This window comes from Corvus brachyrhynchos, unplaced genomic scaffold (genome assembly GCF_000691975.1).
Source record: "Corvus brachyrhynchos isolate BGI_N302 unplaced genomic scaffold, ASM69197v1 scaffold80, whole genome shotgun sequence".
In the NCBI taxonomy this organism is placed as follows: Eukaryota; Metazoa; Chordata; class Aves; order Passeriformes; family Corvidae; genus Corvus; species Corvus brachyrhynchos.
This window is the reverse complement of record NW_008236769.1, coordinates 6,302,109-6,317,373: the sequence shown is the minus strand read 5'-3', so window position 1 is coordinate 6,317,373 and position 15,265 is coordinate 6,302,109. Positions and strand designations below refer to the sequence as shown.

Genomic DNA, 15,265 nt, shown 5'->3' with positions numbered 1-15,265 from the left:
GAACTGACCTTGTGGACATACAATTCTCTCAAACTATTCATATACCTGTATTTCACCATTAAAGAGTCTAATTACTGCTTTTTTTTTTTCTCCCATTTTGAGACATAAAAATTTCCTGCTCACTGGGTATGAAAAGTAACACTTATCGTTCACAGGGCTAACAATATTCTTTGTAAAGGTTTCTCTGCCCTTCCATTAATTTGAGGAGATCTGCCCCATTTCCTTTGAAATGTCAAAGGAAAATTAAATGAAAAGCCTTACAAGCTCCCATTTACAAGATGTCCACTTACTCCACAATTTGGCTATGACATGCACTTGCTTGATATGTAAAGTAAGTCTCTCAGGGAGCACAAGCAGCTGAATGAATTGCATTTTTATCTGTTTCAGATCAATAGGTAATATTTGGGTTGAATAAGCCAATTCTGTGTTACAACCATGGAGTTGCCAGGAAAGAAAAAAAGCATTAAGGAAATTTGTATCTCTGGGTGCTTCATAGGGAACAACATGTAACAGTGATAAATGGGAGAATATGTCAAAAAAAGAACTTCTGAATGAATATAGAAATTTGGTAGAGTACTCATTTAAAGGTAGAAATTATTTCAGCAATACTCACTATACTGACAGATTTGATTATGAGTTGGTAAAAACTCTGTATAGAAAGACCATATTTCAGATTTTGACTTAAAAGGTCTTTATTTATCCAAAAGAACTGTTATTTCCATAACTCCTTGCTCCATTTCTTTCTTTTCTCCAGTCAAAACTATTAAACTTTCCTTGTCTTTTCCCATATCCTGTCACCTCTAATACTTTAATTTGTGGGGCAAAAATAACTGGTACTTTGCAATAATGAGTCAACAGGTTGTAGGTTTTGGGTTGTCACTGTGTTAGTTTTCTTCTTCCCACTACAGGATAATGCCTCTCACTACATTCAAAGATAGAAAAATTATAGAAATTCCACCCTCCCAGTTGGGCATGAGTAGTTCCTCTTTACTTTCCAGCGGATCTAACAGTGTCTCATTTCTATTTTGAGTCTTAATGTTTAATAATCCACTTTATCATCAGATTTCTTGAACACTTGGATAAACATGCTTTGGTATGCTCATGCTCTGGTATCCAGTAAGACATTTATTACCCATTCCAAACAGGATTTCCTAATGTTTTCCTCCTTTTTGTGATAATGCATGTGGAAGCCTTGGTATATTATCATTTGAGGTGGTCTTTACTCAAGTCACAACTAAGAAACATTTTTTTTTCTCTGCTGTTTTCCTCACCATAGGGAACTGTATCCTCTAGTCTGGCTATTGCAATCAGGTTCCTCCTACTCATCACTTTCACGTTCCTAGCTCACTAAAGTTTGATCCAAACCTCAGTAAAGTCTAAGTGATATAAACATCTCTCATTTTTTTGAAGGAGGGAAAGGAAGAAAATTGGTCTTAACTACTGATAGATTAATTCATTTGCAACTCAAAACATACAGGGGTTGTGGCCTATATACTGTGTTTCCTTTTCAGCTGTCTCCTTTTTTTCTCAACTGGCTTTGTGTTCTTTATGCTTCATCAGCTTTACAGTTAAATTGCTAACAACAAGCACCTTCCCTTTAAGTAGTGTACGAGACCATTCAGGCATTTGCCAATAAAAAAAACCAAACAATCAATCAAAAGGAATCACCCTGGGAAAAAAAGGCAGCTAGAATAAAACCACTGTGCAAGCAGGTTGTCTGATGGCTGAATTGAAGACTGCAGACTTCAAGCATCTCCAACAGTCTTTATAAGGAAAGGCAGCTGTAGTGCCAAGTGATTAGCTGTAAGGTACTGATCCCTGTTCAGAAGAGGCTCTAGTATTTGCAGAATCACAGAGTATGCTGAGTTGGAAGGGACCCACAAGGATCATCAAGTCCAACTCCTGGGCTGCCACGGCACTGCTGACTCATATTCAACTTTCTGCTGACCAGGACCCCCAAGTCCCTTACCGTGGCACTGCTTTCCAGCATCTCATTCCCCAGTCTGTCCCTATATCCAGGGCTGCCCCATCCCAGGTGCAGAATCCGGCACTTTTCCCTGTTGAACTTGATATGGTTGAAGCATCCCAGCACCTGCAAAAACACTTTTCCCAATCGTCCTTCTTTACTAAGTCCCTGAGCAGCCTGAAATCAGCTCTCCTCATGTCCAGAGCTGAGGTTTTGCTGGCACTTTTCCTTCTGTCAACAGATTTTAAACTTGATCACTTTGTGGTCATTTGTGGCCAAGACGGCCACCAGTCTCCACTCACAAGGTCCTCTCTGTTGATAAGCAGTAGATCAAGGAGGGCATCTTTCTGAGTTGTGTCCCTTACAACCTGGTCCATAAAGTTGTCATCCAGGTGTTTTAGTAATCTTCTGTCCTGGATTGCAACACCTCTGTGATGTTTCCAGTTATTTCTGTGAAGTTGAATTTGCCCAGAAGGACAAGGGCAGTTGGCTTGGAAGCATCCCTTAGTTCCTCAAAGAATAATTCATTGGCATCATCGTCCTGGCTGGGAGGTCTGTAGTAGACTCCCATGACGAAATTTGCATTATTTGTTTGCCCCTTGATCCTTACCCAAAGACTCTCAACTGTGCCATTGCCAATTGTGGCCTCTGTATGTTCTAACCCTTCTATTACACACAGTGCCACCCTTCTGCCTCTTCTGCCCTGCTTGTCCCTCCTGAAGAGCCTGTAACCATCCAACAGGGCACTCCAGTCACAGGGCTCATCCCACCAGGTTTCACTTATGCCAATGATGTCACATCTCTGGGACTAGGACAAAGCTTTGAGCTTGCTGCATTTGTTCCTCATGCTGAGTGCATTAATGTAGAAATATTTCAGGAGTGGTACATTGTAGTCAACACCTCTGAAGCTGACTGAGGGATCCAGTTAAGGTTCATTTCCTCCAGTTTTGTCACACCATCCCATCCCTCATCACTGGTGAGCCTGGGTTTGGCCTTCCCTGCTTCCAAGCCAGTTTAAAGCTCTGTAAACAACTCCTGCTATCTCCTCCACTAGAACCTTTTTGCCCCTCTGAGTCAGTGCATCCTGTCAGGTGTCAGTAGACCAGGTATTGAGTAGATCCTCCCATGTCTGACAAAACATTTTTTTCTGCTGGCACCAACTTCAGAGCCATGCATTGACCTGATGGATCTGCCTATTCCTCTCAATATAATTTTTTGCTATCAAAATAATCAAGAAATCACTACTTGTGCTCCTGATCCCTCTACAAATTGCCCCAGGCCCTGTAGTAATTTTAGATTGCCCATGGACTTCTCTTTGAATTTGGATTGCACCATCCCTTCTTTTCTCAATGCACCAGGCAGTTCTCCATGCACAGGCCAGTCAGACCCTGGAGCCCTCCCAAAGCTTCTCTTCAGTACAGGTCAACAGAATTTCACTTATCCCTCTCCCCCACGACAGGGACTGAAGGTTTCATTCCTGTTACAGAACGGAGAAAGACTGAGGAAAAATCTGAAGAGAAGTGATGAAGCTAGGCCAAGAATTTCTGTTTCTCATGGATAAGGTCCATAGCTGAGGCTGCAAGGGGTTCTCTCCACTCTTCAGGATTAACCACCACGTATCCTAAGCTCCTGTTTAGCAGTAAAGTTAGCTGGGCTCTTGGGTAGAGGGGAAGGTAGATGGCCTTCACATCCTGCCTCCTCAGTACAGGGAAGAGCCAAACCACTGCCTTGCAGTGGCCCACAACCCACATGGCAATGCAGGTGGCTTGATCATTTTCTGCATCTATAACCTCATTCCACAGAACATGCAAGAATATGCATTTGCTAGAGTTTATATCAAAGCCATGGTCTAGCCCAGAGGATCTGTTGGCCTCAGTGTGCTAGTGCATAGGGAAGATCTGAAGTCTTATGATGTTGGTCAGATAAATGATCTAAGGGTCCTTTTGGCCTCAGCCTTTATGAGTCTATTATATCACACTCTTCACAATCATAGACCTAAAATATGTGAGTGCCCTACCACTGATAGATGTACTGAATGTTTTTATAACCTTGCACAAAGCATTTTGACTGCAGACAATTTGTGATTTTATTCCCTGTTAGTTCTGTTTCCATCAAATCAACTTTGGTTTGACAAAATAGCTCTATTTATGTTGAAGGTCACCCTTCCATAAGCAGTGATTAGCTGAATTTTTCTACAGTTAATCAATCCTTCAAAGACCTTTATTTACTATTTTCTTGGCTTTGCGTCTTCAAAACTATTTATTAGTGTGTTCATTTAAAAGCACAGAACCAAATCCTGCAGTCCTTAATGCAGAAAATCTCTCTTATGTGATTGAGCTCTTTTAGAACTCCAGATTTTGGTATTTAGGTTACTTCTTTCTCAGTAACCATTAAATCTGTAAATGTTTTCTTATCAAACAGTAACCTGCATAGAAAAGAAGAACCATCCTGCTCTCCCTACATTTAGTTCACACCTAAAAAGGTTTATTGTAAAAAAAGTTATTAACTTGACTGTTGACTGCTCTTGCATAGCAAACATAGTTGAATTGGCTTTTATCTTTCCAGTCCATTACAGCACGATCACCGTATCTGTCAATGCAGTAGGTTTTAATACTGTATAAACAAAGAACAGAGGGGTTAATCTCAGTATTTATGTAATACCTAATAATACATTCAGCGAAGAATACTCAGAACAAGAAAGCTCTTTCTCATTTACTTAATAAAAGGTTGCATGAAAATATGTCCTTACAGTTTTGCTCAAGTATTGACTTTGCAGATAATGTATGATAACAAGAACATGGTCTGTATTTATATATGATTTGAAAGTGATTCCAATTTATTTTTAATGATTTTAAGGATTAAAACAACTCCTCTGCCCTTGCTGAATCATGTGACTAACTGCAAAGATTTTGCTTCCCTGGCTAGGCCATCCACATCAAGGGTTATGTTCCTGGGGCAATAGCGGCCAACCCTTACATGGAACAGATGGTGGGAAAGGATTCCTGTGGGCGCAGATGTCAGGCAGGAATAACTCAGGAACTGTGCATCAGGGCTAAAGCTGCCCCCATTCCCTGTGCCCCTGCAACAAGCACTGCCAGAGACGGAAGTACAACTCAATGAACCCCAGTTTAGTCCTGGCTTCTTCTGGGACAGAATCCCTAAATGAGTCTCTTTATGTTAGGCCTGAGATAATGCCAAATCCATCCCATAGATGTGTGACATAACTGATTGCTTAAAAATATATATAACTCCACTTATCCCCTTCCAGATCATTTAGATACTCAAATTACCAAGCATTTAGTGCCAGAAATTCAACAAAAGGAGCACAAATTCTATGTTGTAATAAACTTTAGTATTTAAAATAGCTTAATAAAATGAACTTCATCTCAAAAGTGTTTCTTGCACTTTAATGTGTAAATTTTAATTATTTAATTCTGAATTAGTGGAACTTGTTAAAAATGTTTGATTGTTATTTAGAACAGAGTGGAGTGTCTGGACACTCTCAAGCACATTGAGCTTGGTACTACAGCCTTTTGCTATATGATTATATATTATATATAGTCCTTTCCTGGATTAACTGAAGATGCTTTGCAACTATTAGTCCCTTACAGATGTTTTAACACAGTAGTGAATGCTTTGCTATTTAGAACAGCAGATTTTCCCTAGCCAACAAAAGTGAAAAATCACCTCATCTGATAAGAAAACCTCCAGCCCCACTGTATCTTCCTCATATAAAAATGTTCTCCTCATGCAGTTCTGGCAAAAGAAAAATGTGGCTTACACAGTCACTCCTCCTCTAGCAGCACTTCAGTTTTCCTCTCTGTAAATGTAAACATCCTGAATGTTTTGTAAAACAATTACTATCAATGACTGTATGAAAACCAGGAATTGTTTGGGGTTTTGTTTGTTGTGTTGGTTGTTTTTTTCAGCAGGTACAAATCCAGTGCTTAGACCCCTGGTGTTATTACTGTCCTTAATGAGTAAGGAGGTGTAGGGTGGTGGGTGATATGCAGGATGAACCTCCCTGTGGTACCACTGAGACATAGTCCAAGACTTCAATGACCTGTTTCAACCCAACCCCAAACAGGGGCAGACAGAATTCAGTTGCTCAGAACTTTGTATATTCGAGTCCTCAGTATCTCTAAGGATCTCCTCCTAAACAGAGCCAGCCTAAGGCCAATTACACCACTACTAGTCTGCTTCTTAGACTGTATTTCTATTTCTCACAGTCATTCACTGCATTTCCCCTGCAAAAGTGACAGCTGGAGCCTGAGGATTGCTGGAGCAGGGTGAAATGGCCAAGAGAGGTGTATAAACGCTTGTGAAGAGAACCTGCCTCTGGTGTGAATGTGTGTCTGCAGAGAGTGATGACAGGACAGAGATGCTCAGGAATAGCCTCCACATCCTCCTCTCTGAGCTCACCCCCTTATGTCTCTGAGCTGTGTCAGTTTTTCAATTAGCTCATTTCCCTTGACACCGTTGCCCCAATGCCCTGGTATCCTGCCCAGAAATTAGAGACATTTATGCACCTATGCACCTACTGAGTGCAGTCTTGGGTGCCACAAAGTAAGAACATAAAGCTCTTAGAGACCATAGGAGGAAGGACCACAAAAATGGTGAAGCCATAAAAGAAGCTTGTTCAGCCTGAAGACAAGATTGAGGGAAGACCTCATCACAATCTGCAGCTTCCTCATGAGGTGAAGTGGAGAAGCTGATGCCAATCTGTTGTCTCTTGTGACCACTGACAGGACTCAAAGGAATGGCATTAAAGCTTTTCAGGGGAGGTTTAGGTTGGATATTACAAAAAGGTTCTTCACCCAGAGTGTGGCTGGGCACTGGAACAGTATCCCTAGGAAACTGGTCAAAGCACCAAGCCTGAGAGAGTTCAAGAAGCATTTGGACAATGCTCTCAGGCACATGGTGTGACTCTTGGGGATGGTCCTGTGCAGGGCCTGGAGTGAGACTTTGATAATTCTTGTTAGTTCCTTCCAACTCAGGATATTCTATGATTTTATGATTATCTGCTGAAATATATTTGCACAAATACATATCCACATATATATCACTGCTTCCCTCTGGGTTTTTTCACTGCCATTCCCTGTATTGAGGCGCAAGAATAGATTTAATTTGTGTGTGTTATGTCTGCCTCTTTCTCTCATCGGATTCTTTCCACTCCACAGCTCCCAAATGACTATTTCTAAGTCTGTGATTTTGTTTAATAACTTTGAAAATATGTAGAGATGTTTTAAATTATACAAGCTTTAAACTATGCAATTTATGAAAATTAATCCTTCTTAATATCACTTTTTGATTTTGAGTAGTCAGAAACAACATGTTTGGTATTTCTGAGGAGTTTTTGGCTTGCTTTTTTTGTTTGTTTGTTTTTTGGGTTTTTTTTGTTGTTTTTTTTTTGGGTTTTTTGATGGGGGAATTCTTTGGGGGTTTGATTGTTGCATTTTTGTCCAGATTATTAGATGAGTTTTCCATATTGCTTTCATTGGCCAACTGCACCTGACAGCTTCAGGAGAGACAAAAGTAACTTTGATTAATTTTCCCCAAGTTTTTCCATGCCTTAATGTCTGTAGCTTTAAATTTACCACCTTTTTTTTAATGGTCTGGTCCTTCGAAATTTGGGTCATTCACTGAAGATATCTGTTGTCAAATTTCGTATTGAAAATGCATGTGGGGCTCAGCAGAATATTATGCTTCCGAGGATAGTTATGTTGTGCTCCAGTGATGGTGGGAGAGATGTAAGAAAGCAGGCAATGAAGCTATCAAAATGGCAATCATTCTCTGTCTTTCAGCCTCCTTAGGAAAGACTGAATAAAACTGGGTTTATTCTAAATGCAGCCAGTCCATGGTAATCTGTGCAGGTACTAGTAGAACGTGACTGGGAGCATAGGTGGGAGTTAATTCCCACAGGCTGCATCAGCAAAGGAGGTTCTGCTGAGGGCTCTGTGAGCTTGTGGGTGCTGCACACCAGCTGAACACGCCTTTTATTGGCAATCTGAAAAGAGCTTAGATGAATACAAAGCCTTTGTGTCTCTTTATCAGTTCTGTGCCTCAGACTTTGTGCTAATGTAAAAATGTAAATCCCCAGCAATTAACAGCTGTTTCTACATTAGCAGAGCTCCCAAGGTTCTGCTATCTCCATTTGTCTTTAAACATTTTATTAGAAATTTGACACCAGTGATGTTCTAATTAAAGTCCATTTCCTAGAATGAAGTACTTCTATTTACAGCACTGTGGATTTATTCTTTCAAGACTGCCTCCAATTTCAAGCTTGCTTACATCAAGGGTTACAAATAGTGTTATTTTCATAGAGAGAATCATCATCGACATGGTGCTTAGGCTGCATTTCTGAAGCATGTTGATTGTTGATTTCTCTTAAGATGTGGTAATTCTCCGTGGACCTCATTTAGATATCAGCACTGTGTGTCCAAATTGGTTTCTGACTTTGCATAGAGAAGTCATGGTCACATATGTGGATAGACACTGAAACCCATGCTGGGGATGAAAGGATAATTTGTCATAAAATGAAACTAGAAAGCAGCTTTCATCTTGGATATCAACAGAGAAAACCCCTTTATTTAAGGGAGTTATGCATTGTTGTATGGAAGGAACAACACAATGATTGGAATGAAGTAAAAAAGAACAACTTGCTTTTGAAAATGTCTTGGGGGCGAAGGAAAATATTTTTTTATGTTCTAACTTTCTGTAATCTGAACGACATTAGAAGAGAATGAGAGGCATTCTTGAATGGATTTGTAATTAAAACAATTTAGGAGCGGAGTTGTTATTCATATAGTGGGATGCAAACTTTTCATCAGAAAAGCATTGTCTACTCATTTCAGGGAAGTTATGTTCTATGTGGGAAAGGACTTCTTCCTGAGCTTGTTAGCTGTAAATAATTTAAGATGGCAAAAAAAGTATCCCGTTTTATAAACCATTTAAGTAATAGCAACAGCCCTTGAGACCCATAGTTCATGGCTCCTACTCCAGAAGTGAAGATATTCAGTTATTCGGTAAATAAATTGGAAAGACATTATAATAATGGTTTATATCTCTTACTAGATTCAACTATAACTCATCTCAAAGCTCCTCTATAATGAGGCTGCTGTGTGTTTTTTGAGGTGAGATGTTTTGCAACAAAGTGTCTCAATACTCCACCAGACACTTACACATGCTGCCCTGAGCTCTAAACAGATGCCAGATACTGCAAAATACCACTGTGGTATAATGCCTCAAACTGGTTTTGGCTCAAACACGATTTTGGTTTTTTGGTTGTATCTTCATCACTATGAATGTCTGAGATAATGACAAAACCATTATGTTCATTGTGTTGAGGACTTTGCACTGGTCCATGTTTTGGTAACAGCTATGTTTCCCCAGCATTTTAACAGTCAAACTGTGAAGTCAGGCTAGGAATTAAGCATACAGATAAAATACACACTCTGCTTTGTATTTTACTTACCCACTGGGATGGCCAAATTAAGCATATTGTTTAAGTCTGGTACATATAGATCTGCATGAATTCAAGTTCATTATAGGAGCAGTAAGTTGAGGTCTCTCCATGTATGACATCTCTGCTGTATGATGCAGTCTTCCCCATGGACAAAACACAGCTAAGTGTCAGGTCCTTATAATAGGAATTAATTTATATATTCTGCAAAACAATATCGGGAGGTCTTGGATAATTCTTCTGGCTCAGTGCTTTGGTATTGTAATTAATTATGGGAGTTTCCTTGAACCCAACTTCACCCACAGTAGTGGGTTATCTACTTCTGGACTTTTTCATGAGTGAAGAGTTGTTTTTCTTTTCAGTTTGCTGGGATTTTGATAACTGTGTGAATACTACAAGGCATTCAGTCTCCCCTTGCACACAAGCATTAGTTCAGAGCACTGCCTTGAGCAATGAAGTTCTTCTAAGGTTGTTGGAGTAAATACCCTAACTCATGTTATTTAAAATATTCTACCATATTCTGTTTCACTTTAGATGCAAATATGAATGAAGGGTTTTTAACAGTTGAAAGTGTGAAGGCTTTGCCTCCTCTTTTTATTGTCTGTTAAAATCTGAATACTGAATAATATACTGCTGGACGAGGTCTTATTTAACTTAGCCTACTCCAGCAGATGGACTATGTGACTGCTTTAACCATTCTTTCTTTTATTTTGGTGTACTACCTAATTTGAGGGATTCTCTTTGTTTATATCCTCATGGGATCCTTATAGTCTTCTTTTAACAGAAAAGTGAACTTTTGAGCTTCTAAAATGAAGATCCTCTGGGATGTAAAACACATCTTGTGTGAATTTTGCATAACTTACATGATTTGGGGAAAAAAGTGCTAAAATTTTCTGTAGATAAATCTTAAGCAGATAAAAAATTGCTCTATTATTTCTTGCTGAGCATTTGTTCTTTAGTCACATCCATTTTCTTCATGCATAGCTGAGCTTCTGCAAATACATTTTCTTTCAGGTTAGCTATTATTACTTAGCACATTGATTTTTTGGAGATGAATGTTGCTTTCAGTACACAGATTTCTGTACTTGGCATTTTCTCTATCATCTGTAATACTGAATGAAAAATGACATTTCATTATATAAGTATTCTATTTTACCACATGTTTGTTTATCCAAAGGAGATGAAATATTGGACATCTGAAATGCTACTATGAGTGGAGAACCTCTAAATATGCTTATTGTGTACTTTACCACCACGATATTAATGATGTATTCTCCCCCAGAAAAATCAAAAGGTTCATTTGATTTTTTTTTTTTTAAGAGCATTAAAACAAAGAATAAGATATTGGCTCATCCGCATTCATCACAAGCTTTGGTGTTACCTAAAATGGGTCTGTGATTTCAGTTGAAAGGAAGAAAAGGGAGGTGAGTGGATGGGAAGGGAGGCAGAGGCTTGCTGTAAGCCCCTGCTGTGACCCAGAGCCATGGCCCTTCTGCAGAACAGCAGACTGTGAGGGACAATATAATCCACAGTGCCTCGTGTTGCAGCGGCTGATTAAATATTTGATGTGCTAGGAGAAAAAACAAGCTCCTTTCTTTTCCTAGGGAATGAGCAAGCTGAAGAACTTCAGTTTGTCAGTCAATACGTTATAGTGCCTTGGAGCTGATGAGCTGCTTTGAGATGCAGCAGTGGAAGACACCAACTTTCTCATTTGGATTACAATTAATTTCCAAATTTTTCTTAAATTCTACATGAATTTTGTCACCTTTAATCCTACTCTGAAATGTGAAATCATGAAAATTTTGAAGTACTAGTTTAAAATTCTCCACTTCAAATTTTTTAGGAAGCCAGGGTTCAATTTCCTGAAAAATTTAAGTGCTTGTGGTCATGATGCCTTTTCCTGGTCTTCAAATCAAGAGTCAAACATGGTTAGAAGGGGAAAAGGGATTTTAGCTTGGTATTTATTTTAAGGATCCTTAGGTGCACACGTCCAGGTCGAATGCACTGAAATACACACTGCAATGCACACCCCCAAAAGATCTGGTATTTCATTATAGGTCTTACTAATTAGCATACATATCAAAAATTCCCCAATGAGAGGCTCGAATGAGCCCCTCTCCCCAAGGAACCTTCCCCTGGATGGTTCTATCTTAGTTTACAAAATGTGTTCTGGAGAGGACCTTGGGGTCTGGGGCACACTGATCCCTAACTACGAAGCTTCTAAAATGTTTAGACTCCTAGCTTGACAAACAAGACAAGAATGTAGGCAAAAAGCACTGAGAATACAGAAGTTGTAAAAAGGTAAAAAAGGGGTATAAAAGAAAAGGCAAAAAATCATCATGACATCAGTCCAAGTCCTGGATAATATTGTGAGAAGGCAAACAACAATTATTTGGTGGGGGATAAAGGGTTTCTGTCTGTAACTGTTATCTGCGTTTTATACTTTGCAAAGTCCAAAGATAAGCCTGAATATCTCCTGTTATTAGACATTTTTGGCTATCTGTCTTGTCAATCAGGAAGCTTTAACACACTCAGAATTCATCCTTATACCAGTTATTTTATTATAAATTGTTATCTGAGTACAGCAAATATGAGGCTGTCCACACTGGCCTAGACTATTTTAATTTAGAGTGTTACTTCTCATTGTAATGACTGTGGATACAATCAGACAATGCAGAAAGCTCCATATCTTACCTGCATGTTAATACCTAGACTGTTCTTTTCCTCACAGTTATTTCTTCTGTTGAAAACTAAAATGGATGAATGGTGGGGGCTTTTTGTTTTGGTTTGGTTTAGTGGAAGGGTTTTTTAAAATTTATTTTACTTTAATATTGTTCTCTAATAAATATTTTTCATCAGCCTTGATTGCTTTGAACTTTTGAGCTTTATTCATATAGGAGTTTTTTATATAATTTGTAGACGTTGCTGAAAAACTTTAGGTGAACTAGCAATGAAACTAATACCTGTAAGTGTCCAGTGTGGAACATATATAAGAGTTAAGGTTTGTTAGGATATAAGGCACCAAACAATAGCAGCTTTCCTTCAAAACACGTTACTGCTGAAAATGCACAAGTAAATAGATTTTGCCTGGCTGAGAAAGGAGTAACAGACTGTTCCAAAGTATTGAGTAGCATCAAAAATAAATTTCTAGTATGTAGACTTAACATTATGCTCTTTTGCTCCTTAAGTCAAAGCCTTTTAGTAAACTTCAGCTGTTAACAAAAAAAAAAAAAGAATATATACAGGCACAAGAGGATAATTCATCCCAGATTTCTGTGCTGAAGACTCACAGGCTAAGATGAACACGGAGGTCAGACGAGAAACAATGTTATCTTTAGATATTTTGACCAAAAATAAAATTTCTTGGATTTAACACAATGCTCTAGCACTAACCTTTCCACTCAAGTTGCTTGAAGTTTCCCTGTTACAGGATAAAAACCCCTGGCATAATGGTGATCAGTTCTCTTCTGGGATGTGAAAATCTTCCCAAGGGAAGAAAACTCTGCCACCAAGATATGGCCAGCTGGTTGTGTCTGGCCCAGAATGAGACAGGTAATGGTGTGGCTCTCTGGTGGAGAAGGGCAGAAAATGGCTAAATGAAATCCCATCTCAGGGTGTCAGACATCAGAGATCTGATATTTCTAAATGTGTAGTGGGCAGAATAAAAATCCTGAGTCCTAGATCCAGATAGTAATTTGACTGGAAGGTTTTTCATTAAAATTTACACTGAAATTAACATTATCTCTTGACAAATTTTAACTTTTTCATACTACTACACAGTAAAATTTTTTTTTGTTTTCATTATAAAATTTTGGACTGTTTTAATATACATTTTTCACTCCCATCCATACAACTCACTAGAAAATATATTTGGCTGGCCATTAAGCAGTGTTAGTAAAAAAATGTGCAGAAGGAATATCCTCATACTCATAATAGGTCATAAAACTACCTATTAGAAATAACATTGACAGGTCATCAAGTGCTGTTTAGAAATAATATGCAATTAAATGTGGACATATTAATATTTTTCCATCCTTTTCCCTTTCCATGCAAGTTTATTTAGTAAATGATAAATATAGAGGCACTAACAGCCTGCACAGCCAGTAATATATTGTGTGCCTGCCCAGTCCCTCTTGTGAACGTGTTCTACCCATTTAAGCAGCCCGCACACCAGGCTGATGGCAGCTACTTATCTCCCTTCATCTACCAAAGATAAGGGCATTTGGTTCTTGTTTACATGCAGGTTTACAGAGATAATTTCTGCAAATGATTATATTTTTTATAGGTTTTGACTCTGCAGCCTAAATGTATTCAGCTTTCTTTCTAGAAGAAAGCAAATTAGAATGAATCAGAAAGAACATTCTGGTTTCCTGACATACTGAAAATATTACTGGAAAACCACACTATACATGTATTACAACTCAGAATCAATTTGATCTTTATTAGAACTACTCTAAACTAACCTCAGGAGTCACAGAAAACAGTTCTCCTGGAAAGAGAAGATTTTTTTGCACAAAGAAACAGACAGCTTTTGTACTATCTGTCAGTAACAATGGCAAAAAAAGCAGTGCCTAAACATGGGAAATGCAGAGTGTTGCTGCACTAAGTGTGATTGTACAGGTATGGTTGCACCAGGCCAGCCTTTACAGCCACCATCTCAGTATGGCTGTGATTATACAGGCAAGTTCATAATTGGAACTGAAGTAGTAGTGGGAGAAAATGTATTTTATTTGGTTGGTTGTGATCCTCTCAAGTCCTCTTTTCATGAATACTGAAGTGTTTGACCTAGTATCAATACCCAGAACAGGAAAATTTTACAGCCCAATATGTAGAAAATTTTTGAATAGTTAATTTGAAAGCTCCATTTCTAATTTATGGTTCTAATTTAATTTTTTTTACACAGGTTGCCCATTAAGGAAACAGAAGAGAAAGGCTGTACTTGCTGTAAGTGATGCAGTGTAACAATATATTCCACAGCACAAATCTTCACTGTTCTGTCTTTCCATGGTCTTCAGACTGAGAGTTATTCAAAAGGGACTCGGAGTCTGGATCTCAGACTGGCATGAACTGCTCAGACAAGCCAGAAAATTTCCTAATTGTGAATAGTTAATTTGTTTCATGCTACTACTGCCATTAGATATTGTTTCCCCAGTCCTCTTCTGCTTCAATTTTCTATGACAAACAGAAGTTGATAAAGTCAAAGACTGCTTATCTGTATGTGGTGACTATAGTGGGAATTTCTCTGACTTCACGCCTTGAATTTAATCTCTCCGCTCATGAATCACAGCTTGATGCTCAGGTACTCCTGGATGACACCCGTATACTCCTTTTTGTTCACATTATTACCACAGCAGAATAAAGGCCTACAGTACTTAATTTCTTGTTACTGTTGTTTATTTTTATTACACTGAGCACAGAAGCCCTGACTGCACAAAGGCACCTGTACCTTGTTGTACAACCATATGTGAAAGATAATCTCTGTGTCAAAGAATTTGTGCCATAAAGTAAGATGGAAACAGCAAGGAAAAAGGAAGTAAAAGTGACATACCTAATGTCAAAAATATTCCTGTAGACCTCACTGTTTCTCTTCTTGAGTCTTATCTAAGGCAATTATATAAAACCTGGAATAATGTGTGCACCAGATTACAGTTGCTATATTACAATTACTTTGAAAACAGAGGATGTTTCTACCCACAGAGTAATCTTTCAAAGAGACTAATGAGGATGTGTATGAAACATCTGCTGCTTGCCTTCCATTAGATGAAACACTTCTGAAAATGGGGAAATCCCTCTTAGTCAAAGTAAAATAGGATTATAATAACAATGATCATCTGTGA

The 15,265-nt window shown here is 38.6% G+C and overlaps 1 long non-coding RNA gene across 1 annotated transcript in view; it reads left to right on the top strand.

Moving 5' to 3' along the window:
* Nucleotides 1–14,786, top strand: part of LOC108445050 — a 69,237-nt gene extending 54,451 nt beyond the window's left edge. Inside the window, exon 3 of the long non-coding RNA XR_001859793.1 lies at nucleotides 14,332–14,786. This is a non-coding gene — a long non-coding RNA (uncharacterized LOC108445050). The remainder of the gene's footprint in view (nucleotides 1–14,331) is intronic.
* The last annotated feature ends 479 nt before the right edge of the window (nucleotides 14,787–15,265 follow it).